The sequence below is a fragment of the Pseudorca crassidens genome, chromosome 10 (assembly GCF_039906515.1).
Source record: "Pseudorca crassidens isolate mPseCra1 chromosome 10, mPseCra1.hap1, whole genome shotgun sequence".
Taxonomy (NCBI): domain Eukaryota; kingdom Metazoa; phylum Chordata; class Mammalia; order Artiodactyla; family Delphinidae; genus Pseudorca; species Pseudorca crassidens.
Window position 1 is genome coordinate 10903247 of NC_090305.1, and position 16845 is coordinate 10920091.

General features: G+C 47.6%; 3 long non-coding RNA genes across 6 annotated transcripts in view; 2 read left to right on the top strand and 1 right to left on the bottom strand.

Moving 5' to 3' along the window:
- LOC137231581 (uncharacterized) overlaps window positions 1-16845 on the top strand; it is a 262745-nt gene that overhangs the window by 197087 nt on the left and 48813 nt on the right. For 2 of the 3 annotated variants that reach the window (XR_010946667.1, XR_010946670.1), the window contains one exon: window positions 525-4395. The exons of the other annotated variant lie outside the window; for it this stretch is intronic. This is a non-coding gene — a long non-coding RNA (uncharacterized lncRNA). Of the gene's footprint in view, window positions 1-524; window positions 4396-16845 lie in introns of those variants that run through there. 3 annotated transcript variants of the gene reach the window in all.
- Window positions 1-16845, bottom strand: part of LOC137231580 (uncharacterized) — a 249619-nt gene that overhangs the window by 67868 nt on the left and 164906 nt on the right. The window lies entirely within an intron of this gene.
- LOC137231579 (uncharacterized) lies at window positions 7350-16179 on the top strand. Its single transcript, XR_010946664.1, has 2 exons — window positions 7350-10091; window positions 10831-16179. It is a non-coding gene; the product is annotated as an uncharacterized lncRNA (long non-coding RNA).

The window sequence follows — 16845 nt, forward strand, 5'->3', positions numbered from 1 at the left end:
CCTGCCTTCTCCCCATGGGGCTTATATCTGTATCTGATGTGGCCCAGAGAGGGACCCGTCCCCACTTGGAACCCCCAGCTCCTGCAGGCACCTGGTCTGCGGTCCTCAATGCACTTCGAACACCGTCTGGCACCCGGCCCAAGTCCACAGTCCTGTATCCATAAATCTCAAATCCAGAAGTCTCTGAAAACAGAAAGACTTTTATAACTGCTTTGGTGTGAAGTGATATAAGGCTCCATTTATCCCACTTAGCGTGAATATTCATGTATTTTGCTGGTACAGGACTGTGGAAATAGTGATGTGTTTGATTCCCAGGGTGTTGCCTCAGATCCCTCTGGGATGTTATCAAACATTTGGTTTACGCACCATAGTGCGTTGCTAAAATCTGAAACATTCTGAATTCTGAAACCTATGTGGCCTCCAGGGCTTCAGATAAGTGACTGTGGACTTTGCACGTTCTGGTAAATATGTGCTGATTGAACGGCTGACCCGCTCCTTCCTTCCTACACCCGGATTCCTTGCAGGTCAAGTTCTCGGTGATGTCTCCTTCCTCTGCGGTAGCAGCTGTCTCCAGGCTTCATGCGAACAGGCTCAGTATGACCAGCGGGGACAATCCACACGTGGTCCAAAGCCGGGCCCTGACTGCCTGTGGGAGTGTTATGACATGAAGCTCATCCTTACCACCACTTTAAGAAAAAAAATAGAGAGACAGACAAAATATTTTCAGATCTGAGCAGGCACGTGGGGCCAGCTAGTTAACAGGAGAAAGAAAACGGAACAACAATGACAAAAAAAAGAATTTGATCTTGCTAGTAGTCAGTTACAAACACCTGAATGGATGAACACTGACGCTCCAGCCAGACTGAATCAGCTTTAGAAGGGTGTTCTAGCATCCTTTTTGTTATTTTACTCTCCCTCCTTTTTCCCTTCTCTCTCTGCACTGCCCAAGGTCTGGGCTCTACTCCCGGTGTCCCAAATGGACATGGTTGGATTCATCAAGCCTCTTTCAAGGCCCTGTTTCTACCTTTGTATTTGTATATAGGATTTCTACTCCCTCAAAAAGCCTCCCCCCTCCAAACTGACTAAGCTCTGGGCCCTACAAAACATGGGTGCTCTCTGGGGAGCTGACAGGCATCCCTGGCCCCAACCTGGGGACCTGCGGGGGCTCCCTGCCGTCTTAAGTTTTTCACATTCTTCCTGGTGGAGCATCTATATGGCAGACCTTCCTCATGCTGACGACAATGGCTTCTCACTTCGTGACTTGAGTTTTTTATGCTAAAATGCTCCCTCCCTTCCCAGGAGTCAGAGGCCCGAGAAGATAAGTGACTTAAAGGAAAGTCTACCTCTTGAGTGAGGCATTTTTGCTTTCGCTTACGGATGAGAAAGAGGATGCTCAAAGCGCCGAGGGAGTCATTTATCTAAGATCACAGAGCTGGTTAGAAACCCAGTCAGAACTGGAACCCAGGTCCTCAACTCCTAAACTGCTGTTTCTTGTTCTATTCCATGTTTCTAATCCATCAGAGGCATTCATTTGAAGAAAGAAATAAGTTAGGTTTTTCTGATCCGAGCGAGTCAAGAAGCACATGGGTCTTTTGAGTCACCGAGACCTCATGCTCCCAGCATTTTCAGTAAAGACGTAACTTTTGAGGCTGCGTTCTCTCCTTTCCTTTTTTTTACACTAATGGGTGTTTCAGTAGGAATGGGATTCCTACATTTCAGATTCTAATGTGCTTACTCCACTTAACGAGGTTTGGCTTAATTATTAAGAGTGCTGTGAGGCATGAGGCCAGAGCAGTCCCAACGTGGCTACATCCTGTGCGTGTGGATATCTGTGCTCGTGGCAGGATGGAGAGGCCAGGGAGGCCAAGAAGTGGGGGGCTGAGAGGCAGGACCTCCTTGTCCCCCATCTGTGACATGGTGGGCTTCCAGGTGAGGATACAGTGGGGTGTGCAGTGCAGAGGTGACAAGGAAGGGACACTATTAGTTTGGTAGGGTTGCTGTAACAAACTACTACAAACAAATGACTTAAACAACAGAAATTTACTGTCTCACAGTTCTGGAAATTAGAATTCTGACACTGAGATGCCGGGATGGCCAAGCTCCCTCTGAAGGCCCTGGGGAAGAATCGGTCCCATGCCTCTCTGTTAGCTTCAAGTAGTTCCTTGGATTGTGACAGCACAGCTCCAGTCTTCACGTGATGTCCTCTGGTGTGTGTGTGTCTATGTCCAAGTCACCTCTTTTAATAAGGACATAAGTCATATTGGATTAGGGGGCCACTGTACTTCAGTATGACCTCATCTTAACTAGTTGTATCTGCAATGACCCTATTTCCAAATACAGCCACATTGTGAGATTAGGGCTTTAACAGGTGAATTCTGGGGGACACGTTTTAACCCATAATGGCCCACCCTCTGGTCCCCCCAATTTACGTCCTTCTCACATGCAAAATACATTCATCTTATCTCAACAGCCCCGAAATTCTTAACTTATTCCAGCATCAACGCTAAGTCCTAAACCTCATCTAAATAAGGTATGGGTGAAAGTCGGAGTATGATTCACTCTGGGGCAAAATTCCTCTCTGTATGAGAACCTATGAAACCAGACCACAAGTTATCTGCTTCCAAAACATGATGGTGGGACAGTCAAAGGACAGACCTTACCATTCCAAAAGGGAGAAATCAGAAGGAAAAAGGGTCATGTGGCCCAAGAAAGCCTGAAACCTAACAGTAAGTTCCATTAGATTTAAGGCTTGAGAATAATCCTCTTTGGCTCAGTGTTTTGTCCTTTGAGTCCACCCACATCATGAAGGGTGATCTGCTTTTCTCTCTGCTTTTCTCAAAGTCCACTGATTTAAATGTTAATCACATCTAAAAAAAAAAAAGTGCTTTCACAGCAACATCTAGACTGGAGTTTAACCAAACAACTGGGCAACATATCCTAGACAAGTTAACACATAAAATTAGCCATCACTGATATTTTTTGAAAAAAGTACTATAATGTGTCCAAGATGGGGGAAAAATCAGGAAGAGACACTTAGAAGAGAAGGTGGCGAAGACTTTCAGGCAGTCTGAGCTGGGCGATGTACCCCTGGGGCAGTACTCAGAAGGGTCAGCTGAGGAGTAGTTTTAATCTGTCCCAGTGGTTTGGATCAGAGAGGTGGGCAGAAATGGTGGTGTGGAGGGTGGGAAACACAGATGACTAGAAAGTCAGGGCTGTGGCCCAAGGAGAAGCCCTAAAAGAGAACTGGCTGGTCTGGAGCTAGGTACACTGGCAGGGAGTGGTGGGCTGAATGTGTGTGTCCCCCCATGTTCATATGCTGGAGCCCTAACCCCCAACGGGATGGTATTTGGAGGTGGACCTTTGGGAGGTGATTAGGTTTAGATGAGGTCATGAAGATGGAGCTCCCATGATGCGATTAGTGCCTTTATATAAAGAGGAAGAGACACCAGAGTTTCCTTTCTGTGTCACATGAGTGGGAAGAATCTAGGAGCTGGATGTCACTGAGAACTGAATCTGCCCGGCCCTTTCTCTTGGATTTGCATCCTTTAGAACTCTGAGAAATAAATGTCTGCTGTTTAAGCCACTCAGTCTTTGGTGTTTTGTCGCAGCGGCATGAGCTAAGACACAGAGGAAGCCACTCATGGCCTCCTGCACGTGCCTCACCTGGGCAATATTCTATTGTACTGTGCTTGTCTCCATGTCTATCTCCCCACGAGACCTCAGCTTCCATGGGTTGGTCTCATGAGAGGATGTCTCCTCAGCAACCAGCACAGGACCTGGTGTCCAGAAGGTACTCAAGTAAGGGTTGTTGAATGAAAATGTGAGTGGACTCTACCCAACTTCTTAAAACTTGGTGGTGGCAAGAAAATTTTATAATGGTGGACGGGGATGGATGCGGTTTAGCTTGTGGGGTGTAGCAAACCTATCCTGAAGCTGTGTTGACCGGGCAAACACACTGCTTCTCCCTGGAACATGTGGTTATTTGAGTTGGCTTGGGGAAGGCCGATGGCTGAAAAGAGAGGTGTTAAAACTCTCCCAGACACCCCTGGGAGTCTACTAAAGCCTGGAGGTTGTGTGAGCCTGCGTTAAGACGAGGTGACCTTTTTTTTTTCTTTTTACTGTACGCGGGCCTCTCACTGTTGTGGCCTCTCCCGTTGCGGAGCACAGACTCCACACGTGCAGGCTCAGCAGCCATGGCTCACGGGCCCAGCCGCTCCGCGGCCTGTGGGATCTTCCCGGACCGGGGCACGAACCCGTGTCCCCTGCATCGGCAGGCAGACTCCCAACCACTGCGCCACCAGGGAAGCCCAGAGGTGACCTTTTAAGAAGACCAGCCTGTGAGTGCCTTTCTGCTCTTAGTCTGTAACCAGAGATCTTAATCTCTACCCAGAGTAAAGGTTCACACCTAGATATTCTGTAGTCTAAAGGGCGTGGAGGGAGAAGGAAGGCAGGAGCACATCTGAGGGGCGGAGAGAAAGTAGGTGAAGCTCACGCCTGAGGAGAAATGCCTTCCCGCTGGGTGGGACAGCGACAGTCACCCACTTAAATCCTTCGTGGGACCTTCAGACCGCCCATCTGTCATGGGCCCATCTAGTTTCTGCAAAGGAGGGAGGGCGTGGAAGTGGGCAGCTGGGTTGACGATGATATTTCCATGTCAGCCCACTGGGTGTCCACACGCTACACAACCCACGTGACGTGCGGCATTTGATTCCCCTGTATTGCTAATGTCACTCAGGGGCCTCCTCCCTTTGCACAAGACTTGGAAGAGGATCTTCCCGCTGACACCGAAGCGGTTCCAAACTGGGATCACTGATTTCCATTTCAAAACTGCCTTCAATTTAGTTGATTTAAACGACTTGACTTTGCTCTGTGAAATGACTGTGGCCTACAAGCTCAGCCCGTTGCCCTTTGAACGGCATAAACACGCTCCCTGCAGGGACCCATGGAGCTCCGCCACCCATTGTTTATCTAAAAACAGCGTTTTATTATTGTCGCTCAATTAGTCCAGACAGCGGACACAAATGACTCTCAACAGCTACATCCTTACCCTTCACGTCACACATAAATGCCAAAGACGGCTCTAATAGCTAGCTAATAAAATCAAAATGTGCCTGCATTGACTCTGTGATTACTCAAATCGTCACCCTGTCTTCTGAAATCTCTTCTTAATCTAATTACGTACAATATTTTCACTTTAGTAAAAGAACATTAAACTCAGTAATCAACAATTCTGTTCTCAATTTATTTATGAGCAGCCAACCAAGGTTCTTTTGAACGTAAACTTTGGAGGGGAGTTTATTTTCTATAAACAAACGAGCATATTTTTTCCCCTCAAGGTCAAAATATTATTGCCTGTGTAGGGCTTTTTCCTATAAACTTTTTTTTTCTGAAAATTGCACAATCTGTCATTTCACAGACACCCACGAAAAGCCACTCCTAATCACGTGCAGAAGATAAGTTTCTCCCGGTTTATACTCACTGCTGTGAAAATGCTATTATACGCAAATGTTTCATCCGTTTTGCAAACATATGCTTTCACACACACATACTCACCACACACAGGCAGTGTCTGAAATAGGAAAGGTCTTTTGAGAAAGACAGAAAATGCAATGCACTGAGCCACTTAACATTTCCCATTTTTCAAATCCATCTTGGAAGCCTAGGAGGCTGATGCTTTAAAACCACGTGCCATTGACCGTGCCCGAGCCGCACGCTTTGAACGGAAAGGTGCCTGCTGCCTGCTTCAGGCCTCTAGCTGAGGACTGAAGAAGCTGAGGGTCAGAGAGGTGAGGAGATTTAAGGGAGGTCAGCAACCATGTTAGTGTCAAGTGGACAACGGGGACCCAGGTGTACCAGTCACATCTCTGGACCGGTGTATGATTGAAACACAAAATCCGAGAACTGGGGTAAGGCTCCGTCCTCTTGGTGGGGGTCCTAAGGGTCTGAATGCTGCAGGTGAGGTTTAGGTATTGAGTTTAGCTGCACTGTGGCTACCTTCCTTCCCCTCGAATCCCTCTACCCCCATCTTTACCCCCCAAACATACACACATGCACACTTTGGTAATATAACATTTCTAAAGTTTTCATTTGAGTTTAAGGTTGGAACTCCTCCAGGCCAAACATAAAGAAAATCTCCAAGATGGCCCTCTTCTCCCTCAGGGCCCCGGCCAGGCTCCCTCTGGTTCCTGCCGTGGATAGGGAACCAACATTACCTCACGTCTCAAAACTCTGTCCCTGGGCAGGCTCACTTTTGCCCCTCTCTGCTCTCTCCTCGGGGTGAGAAGAAAGGGGGTGATGTCGGCACCGTGAGAGGAATTCCTCTTTCCACCCAGAGAAATTACATTGTCCGGGGCTGAAGGCCAAAGTGAAGGAGCCTCCCAAACCATTCCAATGGCAGAGGTGGGAGGCTGTGGATGGACTTGGGGTTGGGAGTTCAGGCTCTGCTCTCCTGAGGGGGCTTCATCCTTGTTCCATTGGACTAGCTTCCACCATTTCAACAGAAGAACAGGAAGCATTAGGTCATCACCAAAGCAGCACCTAAGAGTCAAACGACCTTAACTTTGGTGCCCAGCAAATGCCTCTGCCACTTACCCAGCCACTGACCTTGGGCACATATCGCTGCTTCTTTATCCACAACTTTTCCTAATGATTCCTATCTTTGCTTCCGGGGGGTGTGGACCACACAGAAAAGCATACAATGTCCCCTCAATGCAATTCCTATTTGACCCCATCTCCTCCTTTCATGGAATGATGGTGAGTGCCAAGGAACGGGAAGAGGTGCCCAATGTCTGATTAGTGAGCTAGAAAAAGACTACCCTGGCAGGGACACAGTGTTATTTTATTAGATACAAGCTGTGACTTAGGGCTCATCTGCCGTGTACACACCTTTAAAAGAAAATACGGTTTTTATAATGTCACGTTCTTCCAGATCGGTGTCAGCTGGCCAGTTTCTCTTTGCTCTCTACCTGCCCTGGGGGGTGAAATGCCACCCCATCTGGAAGCAGCCACTAGTGAGCTGCCCGGCTGAGGGATGGGCTTCCTGTGTTTCCGCAGCCCAACATTTCAACGGTATCGTGCTCTCGCTGAGAAAGCTTTCCTCAGGAAGCCACACGAATGACCCTCGAGACGAGTGGATCTTCCTGGGGCGATTCACCCTGAATTTTTAGGCTCTCACCACTCTCTTAGGTTCTGGCCCCCCTTGCCTTCTGAAACCACAAAGCAGTTAGAGAGTCTAATCTCTCAACCCGAAGTCACTTTGGCAGTGCAGTCAGATGTCACCTGGGGTCACCATCGCCTGTCTGTGGTGGAAAGTTCCAAGCAGTTGCTTTTGCGATCTGCCAGTTGACGTGGCGAGAGTGCCCTGAAACCCAACAGGAAGGTGGCTTTCTGAGGCAGGTTAAAAATACATTTACGTTTGTTTATGAACGAGCGATTATTTTTAGTCTGAGGCAGAGGCTTGACGAGGATCTGGAGGTCCGCGGTGGCGTGGCTTAACCAGCGGGATTCGCGCCTGCACAAAACCAGGAGTCTGGGTTTTTCTGCTTCGGGTCATTGCCTCAGTTCCCTGACTCTGTTCTGGTCTCCCAAGGCTTCAGGACGAGGTAAAACTGACCCCAGAGCTGCCTTTGTATCTGATTTCTGTTTCTCCGCAGGCCGGCAGGCCACCGCGAGGCAGGCCACACTTGAGAGGCCAATGGCTGAGCTTCCGGCTTTGAGAAGCTCCTTCTTGCGGTTAAGAGATGAGGGCCATGCCTTTGGAAGTCTCTGGGCGGTGCTGGGCTCCGCTGCTAATGATGGTGAGCTCACGTCACACCTCTGGGTGGTGTGGGCAGACGGTTCCTACTCCGCTGTAGGAGCTCCAGGCTGAGGGACGGCCAGGAAGTTTAGAAAGATATGCTGGTTCTTTAGCCTGTGCCTGATGCATTCTTTGCCGACATGGGTAACAGAGGAGAAAACAGAGATGTCCGTGGCTGTCCTCCAGCTAATGCACCATCACCACCATGACCCCCACCTCCATGCAGTCAGGCAGGGGCATGGGAACCAGAACAAGCTGAGACAGATGGCACACCCCCAGGGGACCACAGGTTGACGGCAACCCTGGGATCAGTGGCAGGGTCTGGGGCACTCACGAATCACCAGTGACCACCTAGGTCCTTCCGTCCTTGATCCCCCACGGATTGCTCCAGCAGAGCTTCTCTTACAGACGATTGTACCTACTCTGTGATGACCTGCCAGCCTAAGGCTATTGGGTCCAGACGAGATACAGCGGATGTGGTCAGTGCTTGCCCATGTTCCCTGGGGAACTTTTCTCATTCTCCTGCACACCAGCTCCAGGTGTGTCAAGCAGCACCTGTGTCTCTCTGTCAGCGGGCTACCCGCAGGGTTCTGGAACGACTATGCCAGCTTAAAAAAAGTAATGAGAAGCTGCATGCTTCTGGGGATGACAGCCCTTAACCAGTGGATGACGGATGGGAGGAGGATATAAATACTTCCCTGGGCCCTAATCAGGAGCACAGTGGAGGCCACGGGGAGACGCTGGAGAGAGTGTCAGTCACCCCTCACCACTTCCCTCCCTGGGGCTTTGCGCCATGTTGCACACTCACCCAGCATCCTTCCTTTCTGGGGCTGACTTCCCAAACCTTCTACCAGATTTTCCTGGGGACATTCCTTAAACGAATCACTCAGTGTTCGCTTCTGGGGAATCTAACCTAAGTAAGACACAAGACAAGGCACAGGAGGCAATGTTTGTTCTAAGGCCCAGAATCAACCCGGTTTCCCCTCAGCTCAGATGGTTTCTCATCTCTTTAAAGTTCAGGCTTCCTAGATCATCCCATAAAGATTCTTAGAGTGAAAGAGTCTATCGTTCTGCTGCACAAGCAATAATAGGCAACTGTTTTCCCACTCTACAGAGTCTTCTGTGAAATCTCAACTCAAAGTCAGCCCCAGGGCCCTGGGGGAAATTCTGCTTCCTACGTCTTAATTCAGAGTAACACAGGCCTTGGCCAAAGCTTCCAACCATATAATCACCTCGTGTTTCCCCCGTCCCTTTAGCCCAGCAAAAATGAAAGCTAATGGGGGCCTTATATGGCGTTCACAGACTTCTGAAAACTTTTCAAAAATAGTTTCAGTTCCTTTCTTATTGTCTCCCCAGAGTCTGATAATTCCTGGAAGGAGGACTATAGGTTCATTGATACCTGGGGACTCCAGCAGAAAATCAATCCTGTAGCTCAGGGAAGCTGTACAAAAACCCCACGCGCTCCCCTGCTGGGGCTGTCAACTCTCTCCTCCCTCCCGGCCCTTTGAGCCTTGGGAGTAGTAACTCCTGCTGCTCCGCAGATCAGGCAGCCATGGACGCCACGCAAACAGGGAAGAAAATGGTGCAAACTGGGAGAACGCCAGTTCCTCAAGCTTGTCCTTCCTCCCCTTTGTGTAATCTCCAAGAGCATCTAGTTGAGCAGAAACATCAACATTGGTTTCAACATGACACATCCCCCAGGAAAGTTCCCGCACGTCACGAAGGAGAGTTTGGGCTTGTTGTGACCACTGTTGGTCTTGGCCCAAGCCTGGAAACATTTGAAAACACAAGACTGGACCAGAACAACTACAGGCAAATGCTCCGAAGTCCTGACACACCACTCCTATCAGGGCTTGGGGGGGCCAGGAGAGGGGAGGGAGAAACAGGAAGAGAGGCGTAGGGCAAACTCTCCAAATCCCAGATCTTCTGCTTCCTTTCACCTGTCAAGGCCTAATGGCCTCTTCCCGGTGGACTGGGACCTGGGTATTCACTCAAGTTCTAATCCTAGAGAGGATGCTTCTCAGGTCTGTCAAGAGAAGGAGAAGCTCCCTGGGAAGGAGCAAGGTGGCACGAGGGAGAAGGGGGCCGTGGGCAGCGACAGGAGGCGCCTTGTGTATGCAGTCAGTTATTCAAGTTGTGCTCGGGATGCCCTTCAGGGCCTGGCCTTTCCCCACAGCCCGCAGACCCGAGGGAGGCCCGTGAGGCATGGCCACTCTCAGCAGGAGTGTTTGGATGGGAGGAGGGACTGTCTTGAATTCCAGCCTCAGCCAGACTCTTGAGGACTCGGCCACTCCAGGTGTGGCAAACAATGAAATGTGTTTTTTTCTTTTCTTCTCCTTTCTCTTTCCTTTCTTGCCAGGGTGAGTGAATTCTGCGCTTGCCATCGTGTTTTAATTAATGTTTGATGGGGAAAAAAAAAAGGGAAGGCAGTTAAAATGAAAAGGTGCTATATAAAAGCAAAGTAATTTCTGGAAGGCCATGAGCTCCTGCTGGCAAGTGCGTCTAGGGGTAGAAACAGTGTGCTTGCTGTTTCGAGAGCAAACCAGCCGATCCCGGCTGGAGAAGGAAGGCTCTCTTGGCATAAGGCGGCGCTGGGTTCAGTCAGGGATTCACACAGACCTCTCTGGAAGTGGGCTGAGGAGGGAGGGCTGCATGAGCGACGGCCCATCCATAGTCTGAGGCCTTATTCTCTGGTCTTTGCTCCTCTGAGCTCCCATGGGGAGGAACATGAGGGGTAAGGAGGGAAGAGTCTGACTCAGCCCTCTGTTTCCCCATCAGCCAGCACAGTGCTTGGCATGCCATAGGCGCTCAATGTGTGCTTGTGGATGACAGCGGAGCTTACCAAAGCAGTCCTGTTCTCTAAAACTTTTCACCGAAGAGGTGAAAACAAGATCCAGGGGGAAAACACGTAGGGATGTCCTTAATTTCTCTCTTTCTAACTGTAAAAATTAGACATGCCATTAAGATTTGTGAGAAAGGGGAGAAGAGAAGAATTTCTTTAAGCAAGTAATCCATGTTTTATTGCTGCACTTTAGGGGCAAGAAACCGGTTTGGTGTGGAAAAGAGCAAACATGGGCCGTGTGCCTGGCTGCCTCGGTCGGCGTCCTTGCTCTGCCATTTGGGGCGAGTTATACACTTCCCTGTGCTTCCTCCTCCTTTATAAATTCGTGCTATTAACAGGACCTATCTCGTAGGATTGTTGTGACAATTGTAACAATGCCTGGTACATAACAAGTGCTAGTTAAGTGTTATTATCAATCATCATTATTGCTTGCGGTCAGTCAGTGTACTAGGAACGTTACATAGCTTGTTTTATGTTTCACATACAGCATCTCTTTAAAATAAACACTATTTTATAATTGAAGAAACTGAATCTAAGTGAAATTAAGTAATTTGGTCATGGTCAAGCCTCTGGTGATGTTTGGACATTGTATTTGAACCTAGATCTGTCTGACTCCAAAGGCTATGCTTTTTCTAAGTTACGCTCAAGGTGACACGTTTGGAACTTCCCCGGCTTGCCCTCCTGTCGGCATTCTCTCAACCGCCAAAGCTAAAGAAAACATGGCACTGAGGTGAGCTTCCACTGGACTCCGACAGAGGAGCAGTTGTGTCTCCATCAGAGAAAATTCTCGGCACCAATAATCTTTCCAGCTGCTGTGGAATACTTAAGAGGAAATGAATTCAGGAAGTCTCAATTAGAGACGTCCTAAGAGTTCAGGGATTCGACGAGAAAAGTACGAAAGAGCTGGAATAATTATTCTTCTGCTCTGATTGGGGAGGTCAAATTCCCTTTATGTTATGAAGATTGAAGTTCCAGGGCTCTGGAACAGAGTTCTCAGCTACTGCATATTATTAAAACAATAGAGTTCCAAATATATCCGATCAATCCATCCCATCTCTAGGGAAACCTAAGTCTGAGCCATCCGGTATGGAAAGCCACGTGTCCTGTGAGTAAAACCACTTCCCGTGAGACTTAACCGTGGAGACTGGCAGGAAAGAGGGAGACCAAGGTGGGACCGTTGCTAGAAGAACAGAATTGCATTATGGTTCTTCTGACATCGTGACCTCATTCTGTTCTCCCAACCCGATAATTCTGAGATGAACCCCTCTGGATGTATTCAGAAGCTACTCCTTCTGTGCATTGGATCACTAGCCCAGATGACCTTTGATGTTTAATATACTGGGGCCATCTGGGTCTCTGAATGTGTGGGCGTTTCCAAGTCCTGTTTCTTTGTCCAGCTGCTTTGCAATCTCATCTAAGCATCTATACAGCTACTGTGCCTTGCCCTACTTTGGGGGTTGAAACAGGTAGTTGGAAGAAGACCGGTGTTTTTTTTTCTTTTATTCCGATAGACTTTGAAAACCTTTCAAACGAAGTATTGCATACACACAGAAAAGCACATAGATCATTAGTTTACAGCTCAATGAGCTTTCACAAAATGAACACACCTGTGTAAGTACCACCCAGGTCAATGAACAGAACAATACCTGCACCCGAGAAATTCCCGGCAGGTTCCCATCAATTACCGCCATTCCTCTTCTCTCCAAAGGTAACCACTCTTGACTTATAACACCATAGGCTCATTTTATTTTCATTTGGGCCACATATGAATAGAATTATACACTATATTCATTCTTTCAGGTCTGGCTACTTGACATTGTATTTGAAAGTTTTTCATGTATATGTGTATAACAGGAGTCCATTTCTTTTCGTTGCTATATAGTATTCCATTCTACAAATACATCGCAATATATTTATTCACTACTGTCCATTTAATGGACATTTAGTTTGTTTACAGTTTGAGGCTATTATGAATAGTTTTCCTCTGCCTTATGAGTGAGGAAGGGAAACCCTTTGGTGACCGGTAAGTACAGGCACATTAAGGGATGTCCTTGGTATGTCTGAGGTCTCTGACTGTCAAGAGTTTCTTAAAGAAAAGTTATCTCCCCATTGGTTTGTCAATTCTTGGAATGCCTTTGATAGAGACAAAGCTTTTCAAAGAAATATCTCTCAGAGAGGAGACCCCTGAGGTAAAAACAGGCAAAGGCATAAAGACTGTAAGAAGAAACCAGTGGGGCTGGGCGCTGGTACCTGAAAGGAAGTGGATTCCAAACAGAGGTGGAGGCGGATCAAGGGAAAGCCTGGAGGCAGATGTGTAGTGAGGCTGGTAGGGCTTGTGTGGGATCTTCCCTCAGAATCATGCATTTCACAGAGGAGATGAATTAGGGCTCTGCTTTGAAGGACTTTAGAGGAAAAGTTACACTCAACGGACAAGGAAGTGCTGCCATTTTTCTTAGAGTCTGAGAGTGATGAAGTGGGCAGGACAGCAATGGCTGTTTGTCAAAATTCATGCTCCTCCTTCCCTAGTGAAATGCTGCTGCTGGGCAAAAACGACCCCATCAGAGACTATTTCCAGCAGCCTCTTGCATCTGGGCTGGGCCAATAGAATATATGTAGAACTAGCATTTGTCACTCTGAGCCACAGCAATTAGGAAGAAGGTGCAGCTTCTCCACCCTCATTTTGTCTTTCCATGGCTGTATACTAAGCTCCTAGGAGACAGCAAAGCCACAAGATGTCAGGCTCCTTAATTCTTGAGTTACCTCATTGAGAAAGTTGTGTGCCCACCAGACACACCTGCATTGGACTGTTCTGTAAAGGAGAAACAGACTCCTGTTGTGTTAAGTCACTAACGTTTGGGTTTATTTGTTACAGCTGCTAGTGTTACCCTCACGAATATAGTTGGCTTCTGAAATAATTCACAGTATAGACAGAAAGGAAAAAGAGCACAATGTCCTTATATTACTGCCATTTGATTTGATAAAAGGTAAAAAATGAGAAGGGAGGCTAACTCAGAAGAACGTCCCTCAAGCTTTCTTAAGTCATTGGAGGATATTCACAGTTAGTATAAAAATAGGACAATAATAATGTCAACACATAATATGTGTGCCTAATAGATTTACACTCCCCCCAATTGCATTAGGATTTCCTGGAACTGGCTCACGACACATTCTTATGCGGGATTCAACATTTAGCAACAAATAAGACTCTTTTCTCTCTTGGCACTTCTTACTCCTCCCTCCCACCAACCCCCATCCACATCCCTGCTGCCTTCTCCCTCCCACAAAGCTCATTTTTGGCAAAACCATACATTTTAATGAATTAAGTGTAGCCCCACAATCACACTTGCATTCTCCCACAGTCCCCTGACTTACACATGCCTCCAGCTATGGGAATTCTCCCTTACACCTCCAGAAAAGAAAAAAATGCATTAAAAATTCTATCTGTAAGTAGAAAAGTTATGCACAGAATGTGATGGCTCTTCCACATTCCTTTTTCTTTTTGGAAAATACAAGAAGGAAGATGACTTTCAGACACTGCATGTCCTCTGAGAAACTAAAAAATTCTCTGCTGTTCTTCTTTTGGCAGTAGCAAAACTGGCTATGATCATAACTCCGCCAATTTCTCCCTTTATCCTTTTCAGTGGGAGCTTCGTGGAATGGCTTCTGCCTTGCCAAAGAAGACAGTTGAGGTGTTTGACAGCAGGGAAGTTTAAAAGAATTTCAAAGACGAAAAGGACCTCATAAGTCATAGTTTCCAGTCTTCTTATTTTAATACCGAAGTTCATATAGGTGGTTTAACTTGTCCAAAGTCATACCCCTAGCTGACGGCTTTTGGACAACTTAGCTATATCTGACCTTTACAGTTCATGTCACATGGAGTTCCAAGCACATGATCTTCCTGGATCATTACATCAGCCAGGTGACAGTGATAGAACCACTTCTGTTAGACAGGCGAGGGGACAGATGAGTGCTAAGAAGAACGCCAGGTCTTAGGATCTAGCCCCTTAACACTAAATCCACGTCCTCAGATCCAATAAACTTTCCTCATCCTTTTTGGGGGGGGGGGGCTGGGGGCGCCGACTACGCATTAGATGCTTGGCTAGACAAAGACGTGACCTCTGCCCCCAAAGTGCGCACAGTTCCCGGAGGGCAGATAAATAAACAGATGATGCCAATCGGGTCTGACGAACGCTCCGCTCTTCTGCTCCTGGCATGCAATCACTTCCACGGTAATGCTGGCTTTTCCTGGGAAGAACACAGCAGCAGCCCGTCGCTGAGTCATCCAGCGAGGAGGCACCAACAGCTTTGCCTCCCAACTCGGAAACATCTTACTCAACCTCTTCCCACCCACCATCACCACCTGCAGGTTTGGAACCAAGAAGGGCTTTGGAAACTAAAGATCATGTGCTAATAGGATGTTAAAGCGAAGCTACCTCACCACCAACCACCAGAGGTAGTTTGTGTAACTGTGTGATTCCCGAGCCCCGTGATTCCTTTCATGACTTCAGCTCCTGGCACTTTGCTAGGTTTGAAAGTGTTGCTTATCCAGAGAGCTCAGAGATTGCTTTTGGCAAAGGGCTCAAAGCAGGCGGATCCAACCCTTCTCGCTGTCTCTCTCTTGTTGCCAAAATAGAAGACTCTTGGATTTATGGGAAACTCGTGTGAATTCTCCTTCCAATGAATAACCTGAGACTGCGGTTAAAATTAAGTAGGAGACGAAGGCTGGGAATCAGGAGGGATTCTGATCAGGCTGGGATCTGGCTCTGAATTTGCTTCTTATTAAAATTATCTCTAAGGTTTCTAACAATTCTGGCCCGGTATACACTCAAAATGTTACTTCATTTCGGAGAACACTTACTGAGTACATATTACAGGCTGGTCATTACGGTAGGCATTGGGATAAAAAGATGGAAGTCCCACCCCCCTAACAAGTAGCAGACAGATTCCCTAGAGAGTTAAGCAGTTAACTGGAACTCAGCCAGAGGCGCGGGCTCCCAGGGGTGTGCATGGGAAGCTGTGGGACACAGAAGCAAGGCACTGTGTGCCTTCTGATCCACCGAAGAAGACCAGAGCCTGCCACCGCAAAATATGTCACTTTGGCATTTTGTTTTGAACTGAAAGCACTTGGGAAACAGCAGATGCAGGAAGGGCTCTCCTACCTCCCGCTTTGTGCTTGAAAGCAGGACACAAATTTTCCATGAGAAGGGTACCCTCCCCGTACCAGAAAGAGGAGAATATTCCTACAGCCAAGATGGGGAGTTGACCCTGAGATGAAGCTGTAAAACAAACTTACTAAAATAGCCTTTATCTTCCATTAGTTTCCCCCATATGTTTCCTAAGTCACCTTCCCATAATTTACTGCTCCAAGCCCAAACCCCTTTCTCCTTTGTCTTGTCACATCTCTACAATTTATCGTTCTTTGTGGAAATGGTATGTAAGCTCTCAGGCCTGTCTACTTCTTTGGATCTTCTTTTCTATGAAGGCTTCTGTGTCATGTAACCATATTAACATCAAATAAAATGTGTTGCTTTTCTCCTCTTAATCTGTCTTTTGTCGGTTTAATTCTCAGACCCAGTCACAGAACTTAAGAGGGTAGAAGAAAAGTCTTTCTTCCTCTATAGCACCTTTTTTCTCTTCCCTGAGAGGCTGGCCTACATGCACCACAGCAACAAGGCTCTCATTGGCTTCCATCAATGGGGGAGCTCTCCAGGAGATCAGATGGAGAGGAAGGGAGTTCAGGGGTGTTTATTTCCCTCCCTGGGAGGATAGCTGAACAGAAAGTCACTGCTCTTCCTCCACTGACCTACTCTCTACTCATCTTCCCCCTGGTGACAGCTCTGCTGCTGCGAGCCCCAGATTTCTACACCAGTTCCTGTGGTTCCACTGAACTCCACCCACAAGTTCATAATTAGTCCCTTGTAAATAAACTCTCCTTTAGTCTAGACCGATCAGAGGGCGCCATCTGTTTCCTGCCGGGACACTGGCTGACACAGACATGAAGCCCACTTTTGAGATGTGTGTACATCAGAGGTAGTCAGGGGAATAGAGAGATGACAAGGAGGAAGGGGCAGGACAGGAGAACAGTAAAGTGTCCCAGAGGTAAACAAAGCTAAGGCTTGAAAGATATCTTGCAGGTAAGGAACTTCCAACTAAGGCAATGACGAGAAGGGAGAGATCATTTCAGAGAGCAAGTGCGGGTGTTCGGAGA